The 18133-nt window shown below is 41.9% G+C and overlaps 1 protein-coding gene and 1 pseudogene across 1 annotated transcript in view; one reads left to right on the forward strand and one right to left on the reverse strand.

Moving 5' to 3' along the window:
- The window catches only part of CHMP4B (charged multivesicular body protein 4B), a 44044-nt gene that overhangs the window by 18257 nt on the left and 7654 nt on the right, over positions 1 to 18133 (forward strand). The gene's annotated exons all lie outside the window — the stretch shown is intronic.
- LOC150003448 (small ribosomal subunit protein eS1 pseudogene) lies at positions 4652 to 5467 on the reverse strand (annotated as a pseudogene).

The following is an 18133-nucleotide window of genomic DNA, read 5'->3' on the forward strand; positions in this document are numbered from 1 at the left end:
CCTAACAGACTGCCTTCAATTCCACTATAAACGGGCCCTTTTTATAAGGAGAAGAAACGTGTAGATAAGAGGTTTGGAATTCAGGGAAAAAGTTAATCAGATAAAAACTTCAGCATTCTTTCACCTGTGTCCTGGGCGGTGGCCCTTGTGCCCTGGGCAGTGGTTTTTGTGTCCTGGGTGGTAGTGTTTGTGTCCTGGGCAGTGGCCCTTGTGCCCTGGAGTACAATGGCTCAGGTACCATCTTGATTGCTTGCAGTCTTCCTAAAGCACAAAGGAGGAACTGCTTACAGTTTTCTGGAATCAAAGTGGGTCATACCTTCAGTTCCTGAAACAATAGCTTTTTACTTATATTGATTACTAAGCTTATTAGCTGTTACCTGGAACTAAGGTTTTCTGACATTTGAGTCCCCCATCAGAAGGAAGCTTGGCTGGGAGAGGGTGGTGGTAAGGCAGAAGGCAGAGGGTGAATGGAGTGGCAGGGAGCATTGGGTGTTTTCCCTCAACTTTTGGAGCCAGGAAAACCAAAATGCCAGTGAAGGCGAGAGTCAGGAGACAAGGAGGACTGAGCCTGCCAGTCATCTGTGGGAGGATCTTAGGGGCCCCACGGTGAGGGGGCTTCTGAGGCCAGGAGAAAGGATTTTAATTGGCTGGAGAATTTTCAGCATTTATCCTTATCTTTTGCTTTTTAATTGACTACATGGGACCCCTGAGGCCTTGGTAGGAAGGCTGCTTTCTGACTTCCTTTACATTCTTTTCTAAACAATCCTATTACTGTTGTGGATTGTTCAAGGGAATATAAATTACTCCCCCCGCCCCCCAGGATTTTGGTTTCTGGTTTTTCTGTGCAGTTATTCTCACATATATGGTTATAAACTACATTGTTCAGCAGGGAAGACCAGATAGCAAACTCATGAAACCAATCTATTGTTTTTTGTCTCTGTGGTAAAATATGTATAAACATAAAATTCACCTTTTAAACCATTTTAAAGTATACAGTTTTGTGGCATTAAGTATATTCACGTTGGTGTGCCCAATCTGTTTTTACTGTTTGGATTTTTTTCTACCAAGATTAATCTTTGAGTAGAAGGGTGTGTAAATTTGATGTCTGCCATTAAGATATGCTATTTGGTCTCTCTGAGTCTGTGCCCTCATTTGTAAAATGGGAATAATAATAACAAGAACTCTGGAATCAGACAAACTGAGTTTAAATTTAGGCTTCATCAATTACTAACTGTAATCTTGGAGAAGTTACTTAACTTTTAAGCTATACTAAAGGGGAAAGGAATGAAGATTTATTAAATGTCTGCTATCAGGTACTATGCTACATAAGTGCCTTGCATATGTTGTGTTGTTCCTCACAGTAGTCCAGTGAGATACAGATATTATTATCCTTATTTCACACATATGGACAGTGAGCCTCAGAGAGGTTAAGTGACTTGCCCAAGGTCACCAAATTAATACTAAGTCTTACCCTGGCCATATAGCTCAGTTAATTAGAGCTTCATCCCGATATGTGAAGGTTGCAAGTTCGATGCCAGGTCAAGGCACATACAAGAATCAACCAATGGCCTTGGCTGGGTGGCTCAGTTGGTTGGAGTGTCATCCTATACACCAAAAGGTAGTAAAGTTTGATTCCTGGTCAGGGCACATACCTAGGTTGTGGGTTTGATTCCCTGGTCAGGGCATGTATGAGAGGCAACTGACTGATATTTCTCCCCTCCCCTCCGCTCCCCTCCTGTCTCCTCTCCTTTCTCTTCCCTTCCTTTTTCCCTTCCCTTCTCCCTTCCCTTTCCTTCCCCCTTCCTTTCACCCTTCCCTTCCCTGACCCCCTTCCTTTTTCCCTCCCCTTCCCTCCCCTCCTCTCCCTCTCTCTCTAAAAATCAATAAGCAGCCCTGGCTGGTATGGCTCAGGGGATTGAGCACCGGCCTGCAAACTGAAGGATTCCCAGTTCCATTCCCAGCCAGGGCACTGCCTGGGTTGCGGGTCAAGTCCCCAGTTGGGAGCGTGCAAGAGGAAACCAATCTATGTTTCTCTCACACATTGATGTTTCTCCCCCTTTCTCCCTCCCTTCCCCTCTCTCTAAAAATAAACATAATCTTAAAAAAAAATCAATAACCATATCCTCAGTTGAAGATTTAAATAAATAAATAAGGAATCACAATGAATGCATAAATAGGCAGAACAACAAATCAATGTTTCTCTCTCTTTCAAATAAATAGATAAATAAATAAAATAACTCTTGGGAAGAGCCTTTTGGGAATGACTGTTATGGAATTTTAAAATAATGTGTATTCTGATTCAGTTAATACTGGGTTGGCCAAAAAGTCTGCTTAGTTTTTTTCCATAAAATAAGACACATTTTTCATTTTCACCAATAACTATTGATCTGTATATTTGTGTTGGCTATCTCCTGCATGGTATAATGTTGATTGTTTTCAACTAATGTCTCAATTTGATCACTGTCAACTTCAACTGGTCTACCTGACTGTGGAGTATTGCCCAGAGAGAAATCTCCAGCATGGAACTTCTCAAACCACTTTTGATATGTTTGATCAGTCACAGCACCTTCTCCATACACTGCCCAAATCCTTTTTTGTGTTTATTTGCAGTTTACCTTTCTTGAAATAATAAAGCATAATATGCTGAAAATGTTGCATATTTTCTTCCATCTTCATAGTAAAATGGCTACACAAAAATTCACCCATTTTGATAAGTGTTTTTTTAATGCACGCTGATATGACAGCTGTCACAATGCAACCTAACAGAATTGTTTCAAATGAAATTAAAGACAACTAAGCGCTACTAGAGCCATCTAACAGAAAAAAGCAAATGAACTTTTTGGCCGTCCCAATATTTGCAGAACCTTTCCTGGGTGATAAGACATTGTATTTCTGGGTAGGATTATTTTATTGTCTTATTACCATTTTACAAACAAGGAAATTAAAGCTCAAGGGTCACCCAAGATCACCCAGATTGGAAATGATATAGCCAAGATATAGGCCCACGTCTGCCTAACTCCCACCTTATTGGACCTCAGGATTATCTGACTATGACCCAGTTGTTTCAGGCAATTGATAAAAATGAATTTCATTCCAGCATTAGTATTTGGCTAGTTCTAGGAAATTAACCGCAGTGCGATTTGACCTAAATTACAAAATAATAAAAGGTTTGTGGGGGGAGTGTAAGGAAGGGGTCTTCCCAACCGTTAGTAGCATGTCTTCTCAAAAGCTTTGCAAAGAACAGAAATAGAAACCTGCCATAACTTTTTCTATTATATTTCCAAGAGGATGGAGCCAGGAACATACTCCTTATTTCTTCTCTCATGACTCTGGGAAGTAGACCAGTGGGGTCTTGTGATTTCATAAACAGAGTGAGAACTGGCAAGGTTAAAAAATCTTGTTAGAGCTCTCTTCCAAAGTTATGAGGATCTCAGGCTGTTTTGGGGGGTTTTAGTCCATGGAGGTAATTTTAATGCCAGATGTGGTTCAAGTAAACTCGTATGTGGAGAAGCAATGACGGCTGGTCCTTGGGCAGTTTAAATCCTTCTGGCTTGGTAGAAAATGCTTGTTGGTTGAAGAACTTCTAGAACATTTTCCCTAAGCCCCAGGATCCTTGAAAACCACTGGTTGAGGCAGAGCGATTGACCAGACTGTAGGCGTTGCTTCCTCATTATTCATTCCAATGTGGGCTTGAACACCTTTTCTATGCCAGGAGTGTCCTCAGGAAGCTCACTGCGCTGTCTACGGGGACAGCATTAGTGCTTTAAGGCAGCCTTCAGCAAGGGTGGTGCAGGAGCATGCAGAAGGGTCTTAGCCCAGCCTGGGGTATAGGATGATTGAGAAGCTGCTGCCTGGTCAGCTCTGCGAGACCAGTGGGAGCTAGCCAGGTGAAGAGTGAGGAGAACACCTGGGAAGAACTAGCCTGATGAAGCTTAGAGAATGAAAGCCAGTGCAGGATTTTCTAGGCAGCGGAGTGGAACATTAAGGTATATGTTTAGAAAAACACTGGTGACAAGTAGAGACAGGACCAGCAAAGGTAACTCCCAAACAAATCCACATACACCCTCTCCTGTCCCTCCCTTCCCCAGCTCATATAGACCAACCCACAACCTTGTGAGCAAGCACCCAAAACAATCCCCTTGCCCCCAAGAGCACATACCCAGCTGACTCCACACAAGGCCCTATGGTCCTTGGACACAGTCCTCTTGCTCTTGGGTCCTGATTGCTCCAGCTGCTGAAGGGGCCTGCCCTCGGTATGCTGAAGAGCTGGGAGCTGCGGCATTGGCTGATGATCTGTAGGAAGAGAGGCTTTTCCAGCCCCTAAGAAGGGAGAGGCTGAAGCTGCTGCCTTCCTTGTTCCAGCCCTGATTGAGATCCGCTGTAATTGGGAGGGGTGACAAAGGCTATGGGAGAAGAGGTGGGAATTGTTAACACCTGGCGCCTCAGTTTGGGAGGGTAAGTGTAGAAATAAGAGGCAAGTTCCCCCAAAGATGGGGTGGGGGGTGTGGGGGGAGAGTGTATGTGTGTGTGTGTACAGGAGTTTAGCCAAACTCCCACCTTATCCCTCTTAGGTGGAATGGCAGGGTACTTTTTTTATTCTTTTTTAACATCACAAACAGGATTTTATTTGTCACTATTAAAAGTCTGAATTTTAAACAGATTCTTAGACTGGGTGGGTAGAGGGCTCAGAGCCATCAGCGTATTCAATTGTAGCACCTGTCTCACTCCCAGTAGCTTTCCCAGAACTGCTGCCTTCACCGTGAAGTTCCATGAGTTTTCCCAATTCATACTTCAGCTTCTTCAGCATTTTGACTTTTCTAGAAAAAATGTCATGGAAAATGTCATGGAGTGGATAGATTGGCAAGCCTTTTCTATGTCTTTTCCAATGCTATCTGGAATCAATTTATTGACCACTTCTTTCAAGTCATTTATCTGCACCTCTCAGGTCATGATTTCCATCACCTTCTTCTGGATTTGGTTGACTTGTTGAATGCTGAGCATAAGAGGTCTTCTGAATCTTACTGTGTTTTTTTTTTTTTTTTTAGTAAAGCCAACACAAAATAGGCAAGTGAATAGCCATTGGTTAGTCTTGATATCAACATGAACTTCAATCAAGGTCTGCCATTTTTTGACCACGGAGCACATTTAATCACAGGTAAAATCCATGGCATAGAAATTCGGCAGTTTTTCCCCTGAACATCCTCAATAATTAGCTTGAATTTTCCAAATATGGCTTCATCATTCTGCAGATCAGCTAGGCTCATTTCAAAAACCTGACCCTTGAGACCATCAGATACAATTTTGCTTCCTTAGGTTCCCATGACTAGTGCTTTTCCAATATTTCTTATATTGGTCATAGCTGGTGCTTTCACATCACACCAATCTTTCTTAGAAAATGGGTCAACCACTTTTTCTTTGCTCCCTTTTTGCCCCCTTTCGTAAGGCACTTGTTTTTGCCGACTGCCATGGTGCTACTCTGAGATCCAAAGTGCCACCCTGTCCTCTTGAAATGCCCTTTTGCCCTTAGATCCCCAGAACCTTTGCTGTGTGTACCTCCTCACCACAGGACATGATCTGTGGCTAGAAAGAAAAGGGGAGAGGGAGGTTTTCATGATTCCTGGGAGGTAGGGTGACTCTATCATTCAAATCAGGATACTTATGCAAATGAAAAGGGGTGCCATTAATAATTACTCTGGTATAGCAGGTATCAACTGGGACTGTCCCAGGAAAACCAGGATGTATGGTTACCCTACTCAGAACTTGGGGTAAAAACCCAGCACAAAAGTTGCCAAGGGCGGAGAGTAGCTAGAAGAAGATAGTAACTCTTGTTTTTATCTATGCAGAGGCTGTGGCAGAGGGAACTGTATAAGGGAAGTTGAACCATATAAAGGAAGTTGAGGCAGAAGGATTGGGAAATGGCATTACTGAGAAGGTAGACCTACAGAACGTGGTTGACTAGAGGAGGACTCTTGGGAGATACTCATCAGGAGGCCATCTTTTGGAATGTCTATATCTCCTTTTTCTCTAGCTTCCTCATTTTTAACTCCACAGGAGATCGTTCACTTTTACAAATCCTAAGTGCTGTTTTCTCAGAAAACATGTTGACATTTTGCATGTTGTATTAGGGATCCACAGATCCTCCCAGTTGAGGATCCCTGCTCCAGCTTCTCTCCACTCTCATTTTTTCATTCTACCACATTCCCCACACTGACCAGTTTGTTTGGCAGGAGACAGAATGCCAGCTCATACCAGCTTACTCTGCAGCTTACTGACTCACATGACTGTGGGAAAGGGAAGGGTGGAGCTGTTCTCGCTGCGTGTTAACTCTTTCTTACTGACTTCTCCATGAGTCTGGGCCATGAATGCAGGCTGCTCTGACTTACAGCTTTGGATCCTGGTTGTGGGGGAGTCTCTGTTTCCCTCTACCCCCATTTTTCTCCTAGCACTGTTAGAAAAATCTCAGAGAATGAATCTGATTGGCTGCTTGGGTCATGTGCCATGACTTGATCAATCACCATAATCAAGGAGGAAGCTGTTCTTTGGCCCAGCTTGGATCACAAGCCTACTCCACCTATGGCCAGAGAGGGCAGAGTCTGTTTGTGGGGGCTTGGGGTCTTAAGGGGCTTGATTTTTTAGAAAAACAATTTCTGCCTGCACTTTTCTTCTCCTCACTAATAGAGCTCACTGCTCCTGATCATCCATTCTTTCTCAGTCCCAGCAGGGCTTGTGGGGAAGGGCTGGAGACCTGCACCCTGGTCCTGGGCTCACCCCTCTACCAAGCTTTCATTCAGCTGGGGTTCACTGAGCACCTACTCTGTGCCTGTATCTCCTTGAGCCTTAGTTTTCTCCTCTGTACAAACAAAGTCAGATTTACTCTCCAGGAGTGTGTTTGTCCAGCCAACCATTCCTCTGAGCACCTACTGTGTACTAAGGATACTGAGATGGGGAGACACAGTTTCTTCCTCCAGGAGCCCACATTCTAATTAAATTACAGACAGTGTGAAAATAGAGATTTTCACTAGGCTTCCAGGACTCTGAGATTCTGTGTCCCCGTTTTGGGGGGACCAAGGCAAGACTTCTAAAAGACACCAGTTTCCTGTGGCTCCTCTTGCCCTTTCCCGTGCTGCTGTTTGTTCTAGAAGGGTGATTTGTCTCTGCAACCTGCTCATCATGTCTCTGATTCCCAAAGGAGAAAAGGCTGGTTTGGTTTTCCTCTGGCTTTGAAAAACACTGGACTGGCATTTTGCTTTTCCCCACTTTTCTACAAACGACCCCAGCCCCAGACCTCTGTTGTCATCTCGGTTGCCAGGGTGCTCTCCCGCTTGTTCAGGCCGAAGGGGGCTGAACAAGCCCCCTTGTTGGCATGGATTCAGTTAGAAGTAGAGGAAGAAAAGCCAATCAGAAAAGAAACATTTCATCCCAGTCTGGGAACGGAAACCAAGGGCATGCTGTGCGTCCCCTCTCTCTCTCAGCCAAGAACCTGGCCACCCTGAGTAAGCTAAGAGCATCCACCCTGGGACCTGGTGGGTTGAGGGGCTGCGGAGAGGAGCACAGATCAGTGCCTTACTCCTGGTGGGGCCAGACTACAGCTCCAGTGCCAGGCATAGTTAAGTGGTTCTTAGTTAATGTTTGCAGTTTTAAGTATAACTTCCTTTTCATGTTTAGGGATGGGAAAGAAATTGGCTGTTTTATTTAGGTTACTTTTTTTGTTTGTTTTGATTAGGTGTAGTGTAAATAATAGGTGATTTGCAGTTCTAACCCTGCCCCAGCCAGCCATTGTGTCTCCCAAAGTAACTGATTACAAGGCCCAGAGATAGTGTCTGTAAATTACAAACATTTACCTATATATTCTGACACACACATGCATAAATGGTAGCATTCTTTATAGTCTAGTGAGAAATTATTTAGACATGACCCACTCAGAAGTCCCTGAATTTTTCTATTTTCATCATACGAATTTAGAGAATGTTAATTCAGATTTCATTACTAATTTAAATTTTGAAGTCCATAGCCCCTCAGAAAGACCTGGTGAGAATGGTTTTTCCTTTCGTGATCCAACTTCTCTCCTCTAAGCCACTAGTTTCACTGAGAAATGGCATCTCAACCACCCAGGTTCTCCTGCCAGGAACCTAGATGTTGTTCCTGACTCCCTCTCCATTTTCTTACCCTGCACATTCAGAAAGGTTTATGGGTCCGTGGAGTCTTCTTCCTGGTGTCTCTCAAGTTCATCTTCTCCTGCTCAGACCCTCTGCTGTGGCCTTAGTTCAGGCCTTTGAAATCAAACCCTCTGGATTAGTACAGTGGTTGCCAGTCCTTTCTCCCCATAGCAGCCAGAGGACTCTTTCTGAATGCAAATCTGATCACGTTCCTGTCTTGCTCAGCATCTTTCAAAGGCTTCCCTCTACCCTGGGATAAAGTCCAACAGCTCCTTAACAGGACTTACAAGACTGTTCTTGAGTTTCTCTCTGGGGCTTTTATCTTTTCTCGCTCCCTCCCTCATTCTTTCATACCTCTCTGTGCTGCCTGGGATATGTCCCTCTTGTCTATCTTCTATCATTTTTTAAAACGTGTGATAGTTCCAAAGATTAGGTTTTCCTCCTCTAGGCTCCCAGAGTGCCCTGTCATTACTTCTGTCATCATCACATTGTCCTCTCTGCTGGTTAGTGAGCACCTTCAACCTTGGGACTGTATCATTTTTGTCCCTGGTTCCATAGCAAAGTGTCATAAGCAAGGTCTAATTCCTGATGTGGTAGAAGGAGCATGGATTTGAGTCATTCAAGGAATTTGTCAGTTTCATCTAAGTGGTAAGATTTATTGGCATGAAGTTATTCAAAATAGCCCCATTTTTTCCTTTTACTTCACTACCTGTGGAATCTGTAGTGATATTAATTTGTCATTCCTGGTATTGGTAATTTTTCCCCCCTGATCAGCCTGGCTAGAAGTTCGATTTTATTTATCTTCTCAAAGAGTCAGATTTTTATTTCATTGACCTTATGTATTGTTTCTCTTTTGTATCTTATTGATTTTTCACTTTGATCCTAATTCCCTTCTGTTTACTTTGGATTTCACTTGCTCTTCTTTAGTTTCTTAAGGTAGAAGTTTAGGTCATTGATTTGAGGTCTTTTGTCTTCTTTTCTAATAAAGGCATTTAGTACTATAAATGTTCCCCTAAGTACTGCTTTAGTGGAATCCCATAAATCTTGACACATTGTGCTTCCATTTTCATTCAGTTCAAAAATATCTTCTGATTTCTCATTTCATTTCTTTTCTGACCCATGGGTTATTTAGTGGTATGTTATTTAGTTTTCAGATACTTGGGGATTTCCAGAGATCTTCTGTTTATGGTTTTTAATTTTATTACCTTATAGTCAGAGAACATACTTCATATAACTTGAATTCTTTTACATTTGCTGAGATTTGTATCATGACTTAGAATATGGTCTATCATGATAAATGTTTTGTGTACACATCAACAAAATGAGTATTCTTCTGGTGGTGGTAGAGTGTTCTACAAATGTCAATTAGGTCAGGTTCGTTGATTGTGCTGTTCAAGTCTTCTATATCCTTACTGATTTGCTGTCTACTCATTCTGTCAGTTGTTGAAGAGGGTATTAAAATCTGACAGTACTTGTAGATTTGTCTATTTCTCATTGCAGTTCTATCCATTTTTACTTCAGGTATTTTAAAGATCTGTTATTAGGTGTATAAATGTTTATAATTATTATATCCTCCTGATAAATTGACCGCTGTATCATTATGAAATGACCTTCTTTGTCCTTGGTAATATTCTTTGCTCTGAATCTACTTTGTCTAAAATATTAATATAGCCATTCAAGTTATCTTTGATTAGTGTAACTTTGGTGTGTCTTTTCATCCTTTTGCTTTTAATGAATTTATCTGTATATTTGAAGTCTATTGTAGACAGCATGAAATTGGGTCTTTAAATTCAATTGAACAATCTCTATCTTTTAATTGGGGTGTAGGAAAGCTACATTAATATGATTATTTTTATGGTTAGATTAAATCTGTCATGTTGCTCTTTTTTTGTTTCATATGTTCTTTGTTTATGGTTTTTCTCTTTTCCTGCTTTCTTTTGGATTAAGTATGTTTATGATTCCACTTATCTCCTTTGTTGGCTTATTAGTTGTAACACTTATTTTAGTGCTTAGAGTTTATAATATACACCTGTAACTTATTGTAGTCTACTTTCAAGTGATATTATTACCATATCACAGAAAGTATATGAACCTACAACAGTACACTCCCATTTCTCTTCTCCTGACCTATGTGCTATTATTGTCATACATTTTACTCTTACATGTGTTCTAAACTCACTATATTATTATTACTATTGTTGTTGTTGTTTAAAAAAGACATTTAAATAATTAAAAAGCCTTATGTGTTTACCGATGTATTCTCCCTTTTTGATGCTGCTATACCTCTGTGCAGAATTATATTGTCTTTTTTTTTTTTTTAAGATTTTATTTATTTTTACAGAGAAAGGAAGGGAGGGAGAAAGAGAGAGACAGAAACATCAATGTGCGAGAGATACATCATTTGATTGCTTTTTGCATGCCCCCAATGCAGGACCTGGCCCACAACCCAGTCATGTGTCCTGACTGGGAATTGAACCAACAACGACCTTTTGGTTCTCAGTCCAGCACTCAATCCACTGAGCCACACCAGCCAGGGCAAACTACATTTTCATATGGTATCATTTTCCTTCTGCCTGAAGGACTTCCTTTAAAATATTTTGTAATATGAGTCTGCTGGTGATGAATTCTTTTAGCTTTTCCTTGATGACAAAGTCTTTATTTTGCTTTGTTTTTATTTTTGAAATTATATTTTATTTATTATACTGTTACAGTTGTTCTGACTTTTCTCCCTTTGCCCCCTCCACCCAGCACTCCTTTCTCTTCTAAATTATAGCTTCGCTTTGTGGAGCAATCTTGGCTGTAGGTCCTTGCTTTTCATGACTTTGAATATTTCTTGCCAATCCCTTCTAGCCCGCAAAGTTTCCTTTGAGAAATCAGCTGACAGTCTTATTGGAACTTGCCTATAGGTAACTAACATCTTTTCTCTTGCTGCTTTTAAGATTCTCTCTCTATGTCTAACCATTGGCATTTTGATTATGATGTGTCTTGGAGTGTGCCTCTTTGCATCCATCTTATTTGGGCCTCTCAGTGTTTCCTGGACTTGTATGTCTATTTCCTTCACCAAATTAGGGAAGTTTTCTTTCATTATTTTTTAAAAATGAATTTATTGTTATATTATAGTTGTCCCATTTTTTCCCCCATTGCTCTACCCTGCCCCGCCCACCCCTTCCATTCTCCCACAGTCAATCCCCACCCTGTTATCTATATCCATGGTTCATTCATACTAGTTCCTTCACTAATCTCTTCCCCTTCTTTTTTTCAAATAGATTTCCAATTTCTTGCTCTTTATCTTCTCCTGACACCCCTATGATGCAAATGTTGGAACACTTGAAGTTGTCACAGAGACTGCTTACACCATCTTTGGTTTTTTGTTTTTGTTTTTTGCTTTTTAAATTTTTTTTCTTCTTGTTCTGATTGCTTATTTTTTGCTTCCTTATGTTCCAAATCATTGATTTGATTCTCAGCTTCATCTCCTCTACTGTTGTTTCCCTGTAAGTTGTTCTTTATTTCAATTAGCGTATCCTTCATTTCTGACGATCTTTTTTATGCTGTTGAGATCCTCACTAAGTTCCTTGGGCGTCCTTATAACTATTGTTTTGAACTCTGCATCTGATAGATTGCTTATCTCTATTTTGTGTAGCTCTTTTTCTGGAGATTTGATCTGTTCTTTCATTTGGGCTGTGTTTCTTTGTCTCCTTGTTTTGGCAGCCTCCCTGTGTTTGTTTCTGTGTATTAGGTAGAGCTTCTTTGACTCCATGTCTTGGTAATGTGGCCTAATGTCGAAGGTGTCTCGTAGGGTCCAGTGGCACAGCCTCCCCTATCACCCAAGCTGGGTACTGGAGGCATGCCCTTCATGTGGGCTGAGTACACCCTCCTCTTGTAGTTGAGCCTGAGTTGCTGTTGGCAGATCAATGGGAGGGATTTACCCAGGCCAGTCAGCTGCAAGGACTGGCTGTGACTGCTAATCACCAACTTCCACCCTCCATGGAGGGTCAGCTGTGCAGGGGCAGGGTGGTGGTGTTCCAGTGTAGTCTGTAGCTGTCCACTGGGTGCACTGGCCCTGGGATTTCCCAGGTGGTGCAAGCCAAGGTCAGCCCCTACCTGTGTTTTGCCTGGGGCTACCCTGCCTGAGCTATAAAGCTGTCTGAGATGGCTGTTACTTGTGTTGAGCTTGGGGATTCCTAGGCAAAGCCAAGCTGTGAATCTAGGCTGGCTGCCGCTAATGCTGGACCTGGGGCTCACTGAGGTCAGCTGTTATTTGTTTGATAGAATTTGGAAAATTGTGAAGCACTAGTCAAGACCAGCCATTCATATGGAAAAGCAGCTTCCATGGGCCCTTAAATTGGGTGGGGCAGAGTCTCTGGGGATCTCAAAATAGTGTTAACCAGGTTGATGGAGTCTCAGATATGGCATCAGCCTGTCAGCTCAGTGGTTCTGTAGGGCAGGGGGAGTTTAGAAAGAGGACAATGGCCTTCGCTCGCCTTGTTGTCAGGCACTTCAGTTTCTCCCTGTATAGCACTGGTGCCTTTCAATCTGCTACCCTGGTGCTGGAGCTCAGAGGGAGTGAGTCTGAGTAGGTGAGTTCATGTGTGGGTTCTTTAAGAGGAACTGTTTGGGGCTCCTGTAGTTTCTTCCACCAACTCAATCCCTACTGGTTTCTGCAGTCAGAAATTATGGGGACTTATCTTCCTGGTACTGGAACCCTGGGGTTGGGGGCCTGGTGGGGGGCTGAGACTCCACACTCCTGACATCTCCCTCCCGAATTTTTATCCACCACACGTGGATGAGAGACCAGCCTGTTCCACGTCTGCACCCTTCCTACCCTACTGGATGGATGTGGTTTCTTTAATTCCGTAGTTGTCAGACTTCCATTCCACTCAATTTCTGATGGTTCTGAGTGATGTTTGTTCTATATTTTAGCTGTAATTTTGATGCGGTTGTGTGGAGGCGAGCCATGTCTGCCTATACCACCATCTTGACTAGAAGTCTGATCATATTTCCTTGCCTTTGTTTTTAGAAGATTTCACATTTTAGGTTGACTTTTTTTTCCTTTGGGTACTTAGTATTCCACTAATAATGTTCCAGTGTCTTGCCAGCATTGTTTTCTATGAGAAATCTCTGTTTTTCTTTGTTGCTCTGTTGTAATGTGTGTGGGGTGTGTGTTTGTGTGTGTGTGTGTATTTTCTGGTTACTTTTAAGATTTTGTCACTGGTTTTGAGCTGTTTTATTATTATGTGCTTTGGTGTAGTTTTCTTCATGTTTCTTTTTTTTAAAAGATTTTATTCATGTTTAAAGAGAGGGGAAGGGAGGGAGAGAGAGAGGGAGAGAAACATCAATGTGTGATTGCCTCTCGAGCACCCCCAGCTGGGGACCTGGCCCACAACCCAGGTACGTGCCCTGACTAGGAATGGAACCCGCGACGCTTTGGTTTGCAGGCCAGTGCTCAATCCTCTGAGCCACACCAGCCAGAGCCTTTTTTCATGTTTCTTATGCTCAGAGTTCATTGAGCTTCTTGAACCTGTGGGTTTATACTTTTTCTCCAATTTGGAAAAATATCAGTCATTATTGTTTGAAATATTTTGTTTATCTACTGCTCTTCTTGAAGGACTCCAATTATACTTACATAGGCTGCTTAGATCCTCTGTTTATTTTTAAAATTCTTTTTTCTCTCTATTTTTTTTTTTTTAAGAGGGGAAGAGGAACATCAATGTGTGAGGGATGCATCAATCAGTGTGTTGCTTCTTGCATGCCCCCAACTAGGTACCTGGCCCGCAACTGAGGCATATGTCTTGACTGGGAATCGAACTGGGGACTTTTTGGTTTGCAGGCCAGCACTTAATCCACTGAGCCACACCAGCCAGGGCTTTATGTCTTATTTTGGGTAGTTTCTATTGCTATGTCTTCAAGTTTACAAATTTTCTGCAATGTCTCATCTGCCATTGATCCCATCCCCATCCCGTAATTTTACTCTCCAGAAGCTCAATTTATTTATTTTTTTAAATATCTTTTGTGTGCTTCCTAAACATTAGTCTTTGCTAATTAGTTCTGGGTTACTTTACAGTTGATTGATTTTTTTGCATAGTAACTTTTGATTAGATGTTTAATGTAAATTTTACCATGTTAGGTACTGGGTAGTTTTGTATTTCTATAAATGTTCTTAAGCTTTGTTTGGGAATATTTAATTTCCTCAGTAACAACTTGCCCTTTTTGGTCTTGTTTTTAAGATTTGTTAGGTGGGCGCAGAGTGATGTTTATTTAGTATAGGGCTAGTTATTCCCTAGTATTGAGACGAGATTCTTCTAAATACTCCAAGCCCATGAATTAAGAGATTTTCCAGTGTGGCTGAGGAGCAGGCCCTGTAACTAACTGGTCCCCGGTACTGCTCTCTCATTGTTCCCAGTGGTTCTTTCCCTGGCCTCAGTAGTTTCTTTATACACATGCACTAATTAGTGTTCGTGATCTCTATAGAGTTTCCTTCTCACATGTGCTCTTGCTCTCGCTCTCTCCAGCTCTCCTCTCGCTGGTACTCTGTCCTGTGAACCCTAGCTGCTTTGGTCTCCTCACACGTGTGCCAGAGATACAGCAAATTTCATTTGCTGGAAAAACTTGATTATGTGAAATATTCAGGAAATGTATTGATATTAATATCATTTTCAAGATCATGCAGAATCGGTTAAAAAAAAGCCTTTTGTGTTTGTTTCAGTTATGGAAATCTTAGAACTGTTTAGGTTTACATATTGTTAGAGCTGGAGGAAGACCTTAGAGGGAGCATCTAATCCACCCTTCTCATCTTTGTTCTTGTTAAACAGATAAGGGGCTTCTTTCTTTGTCTCTAGAATTTTCCCTTGCAGCTAGGACTGTACTTAGTTGGTGAAGTCAGCTGGGTTTCAAATTCCACTTTCCTGGTCATATACAAGTACTTATTTTCCCATCTCTAAATGGAGTGCATTAGCTCCAGGCCTCGGAGAGGGAGTTAGAGGAACAGGAAGATACATAACAGAGACAGAGAAGGAGGCTGCTCTGAAGTATGGTTTCTGCACCTCTAGCCGGCCCTCCCCAGCTGTGTGGGAATAAATACCGCAGTGTGAAGGGTAGTGTTCCTCCCGCAGGAGGAGGCCCTCATTTCCACAGGTCAGCCTGGGACACTGAGCAACAGTGGACACAAAAACAGCCTCTTTCTGGGCTTAAAATTGCATTTTGGTTTCTGCGACCTTTCCGCAGACCCACACTGTTCCCGCCACCTTTTCACAGAGTAGAGAAATGAGAGCTCAGCCCTGCCCTCTTCTTCTGAAACTGGGCAGGAACAACAGCACCAATTGGGGGAAAGCACTCCGGAACCAGGCAGACTAGCACCTCTTTTCCATTTTTTCTTTTTCTTTTTCTTCTAACAGGGACTTAGGAGAGCATTTCAGGTAGCTTTCTGGTTCTTTCATGTATCAGCATGAGCTTTTAAATGGGATTCCCAAAGGGGGGGGGGGGGAGTGTGTGGGGGGGGGGGCTACGGTTAATTTATAGCAACTTAATTTTGAAGATAACAAGCATTGAGGTGGTAAAAAGAACCCTGGGCTAGAGACCTGGGTTCTAGTCCTGGTTCTTCCTCTAACTCACTGCAGAATCTCACAAGCTATGTCACCCTTTTTTTAGTTGTTTAATGAGCCAGGTTGGTCTTCAGTATCTTCAAGAGTATTTTAAGCCCCCTCTGCTTCCAACATTGTAACTCTTGTTTGGTCAAGGTTTGGTGGCATATCTGCTGCCTGTGGTGCAGAGATGGTTACTAATAACTGCCCCTCCATTATTAATTCTTTGACATTGGTGGGTAACTTAGTTGTTTTGACTTTGGGTCTTTCTTGCCCATATACACAGGACAAATGACAGGTGACCCCAGTGAAGTGATTAGTGAGTGGCTTAAGGGCCAAGTGTGGCTCTCTTGGCTGAGGGTACCCGAACATCTGAAGTTTATTTATGGGCATAATGAGCAAGGAGCATCTGAATAATTGTTCCCTCAGCTTAACTCAGCTCCCTGCCTGCCAGCAGCCTGCCATGACCGGCTGCTGAAGGGTTCTTCAGAATTCTCACTTAATGTTGCATTTGTGTGTAAGTATCCTCTGGAGTATGTTCGTGTTTTCTATGTAGTTCATGCTGAGAGTGAGAGAGAAGCAGTACTCTTCCTTCCCTCTCAGCCCTTGTACCTTCTGCTATATGAATTCAGATATAGAACCTCAGGTCTCTGAAAGAATTGTAGACCCCAACATTCATTTCGTGAGTGGGTATGGTATTCCTGGGCCTTCCTTCCCACTGATGCCCAGATCTTTCTATATACAAGTAATGAGTGTACAGTTATGACTTCTTAGCATCTGTTGGGCTAATGGCCCTATACTGAATGCCCCCAACTTAGGGCAAGCAAACTTGCACACCTCAGAAACTCTTGAAAGAGAAGTCAAGTCTGTATTTGCCTAGAAGAAAGGATCATCCTGTCTAGTTGTACTGAACTGATGCATTCTCTGAAAATGGTTCTGTAGAGTCACTAACAGATGCCTTGCAGAAGGAGTTTCTGGTCCTGGGTGAAAGACTTCCATGGGTCTCTGATTCTTAGGGTATCTCTTCTCTACTTTTTTCTGCAAATAGCTGTTTAGAGTGTCTAATGAAGCAACTGTCTGGAGACCAATGTTTATTTCAACATGTTTGGAGTTGTTTTTGCTTCAGCTTTCAGAGCCAATAAAGCTGGTTATTAGATTCTGTAATTGCTGCTGTAATTACTCTCTTGGAACCAGCAAAGGCATAATTAAATATGGAGATTCCAAAGACTATTTTTTTTCCATCTAAAAGCAACCTCCTAAACTTCTATTGGCCTGGGTTAGATTTCAGTTTTTAGTGCCATTGTGCTTATGAATGACACTGAGGTTCTTTGGCAGAAAGGACATCTCTTTGTATGCCCCTTCTTTGAATATTTGGTTTAGATAAACTCTTTGTTAACCCTACTTTTTTTTCTATTTGCCTCCAGTTTTATTGAGATATAATTGACATATAATATTGTTTTAGTTTTAGGTGTGTAACAGTGATTTGATATATGTATATAGTATTACAGCATGATTACTACAGTAAGTTTAGTTAACATCCATCACTTTACATAGTTATGATTTTTTTTTCTTGTGATGACTGTTTTTTTAACCAACTATCAGGAATTTGGAGAAATATAACATTGGGTTTGGTCCTTTAGACTTTGGCTACATATAGAAGCAGATTTTGTTGGTCAGAAATCAGGTTGGGATGGGGGATGTTTTGTTTTAAGTGTAACAGTATGCAGGGAAATGGCATTTTCCTCATTTAGTTTACCTTAAGTTATGCTTCACCATGATGCCACACATTTTGTAAGTTACAAAGTAGTTCAAGTGCTGTGAATATATTGGCACATATTCTTGCAGTCCAAATGCTGACCCTGTGTCTAATTATAACGCTTCTGTACCCATGAACCAGACATGAAGGGGAAAATTAATCATGTACCCTTTCTCTTTGGAGTTCTCAATTAATTGAGAAATAGGCACAGGAGTTAAATTAGGGTAACAGATCAACTATCCCTGTCAGGCACCATCCTGGAGAGTTAACTGCAAGGAGAGGAAGAGACTGTGACTCTGCAGGCGGGATGGGGAGCTCTGGATGACGGCTCTTTTGCTCAGGACCTTTGCCTAGTCTCAGAGAGGGCACACCTTATCGTGAGGATAGAAAGGACAGGTGCTCGCAGAAGCTCCTGTTTTATGAAACAGGAGAAATGCAGGGACAGAATCTCGCCAAGTCATTGTTTTAGCCAGTGTTTCAATGAAACTTTATTTCTCCTTTGAGTCAGTGGTACCCAGGAGATAAAATATGGGTGCACCCCATAGAGGAGCCCTGCTTAGGATTATATGAAAAACTTAAAAACAGATGAAATTGGAGACACAACTTAATATATAATAACCACTTACTGTGGAGTAAGTCATTGT

Source organism: Furipterus horrens, unplaced genomic scaffold (assembly GCF_987537825.1).
Source record: "Furipterus horrens unplaced genomic scaffold, mFurHor1.1.pri manual_scaffold_8, whole genome shotgun sequence".
Lineage (NCBI taxonomy): Eukaryota > Metazoa > Chordata > Mammalia > Chiroptera > Furipteridae > Furipterus > Furipterus horrens.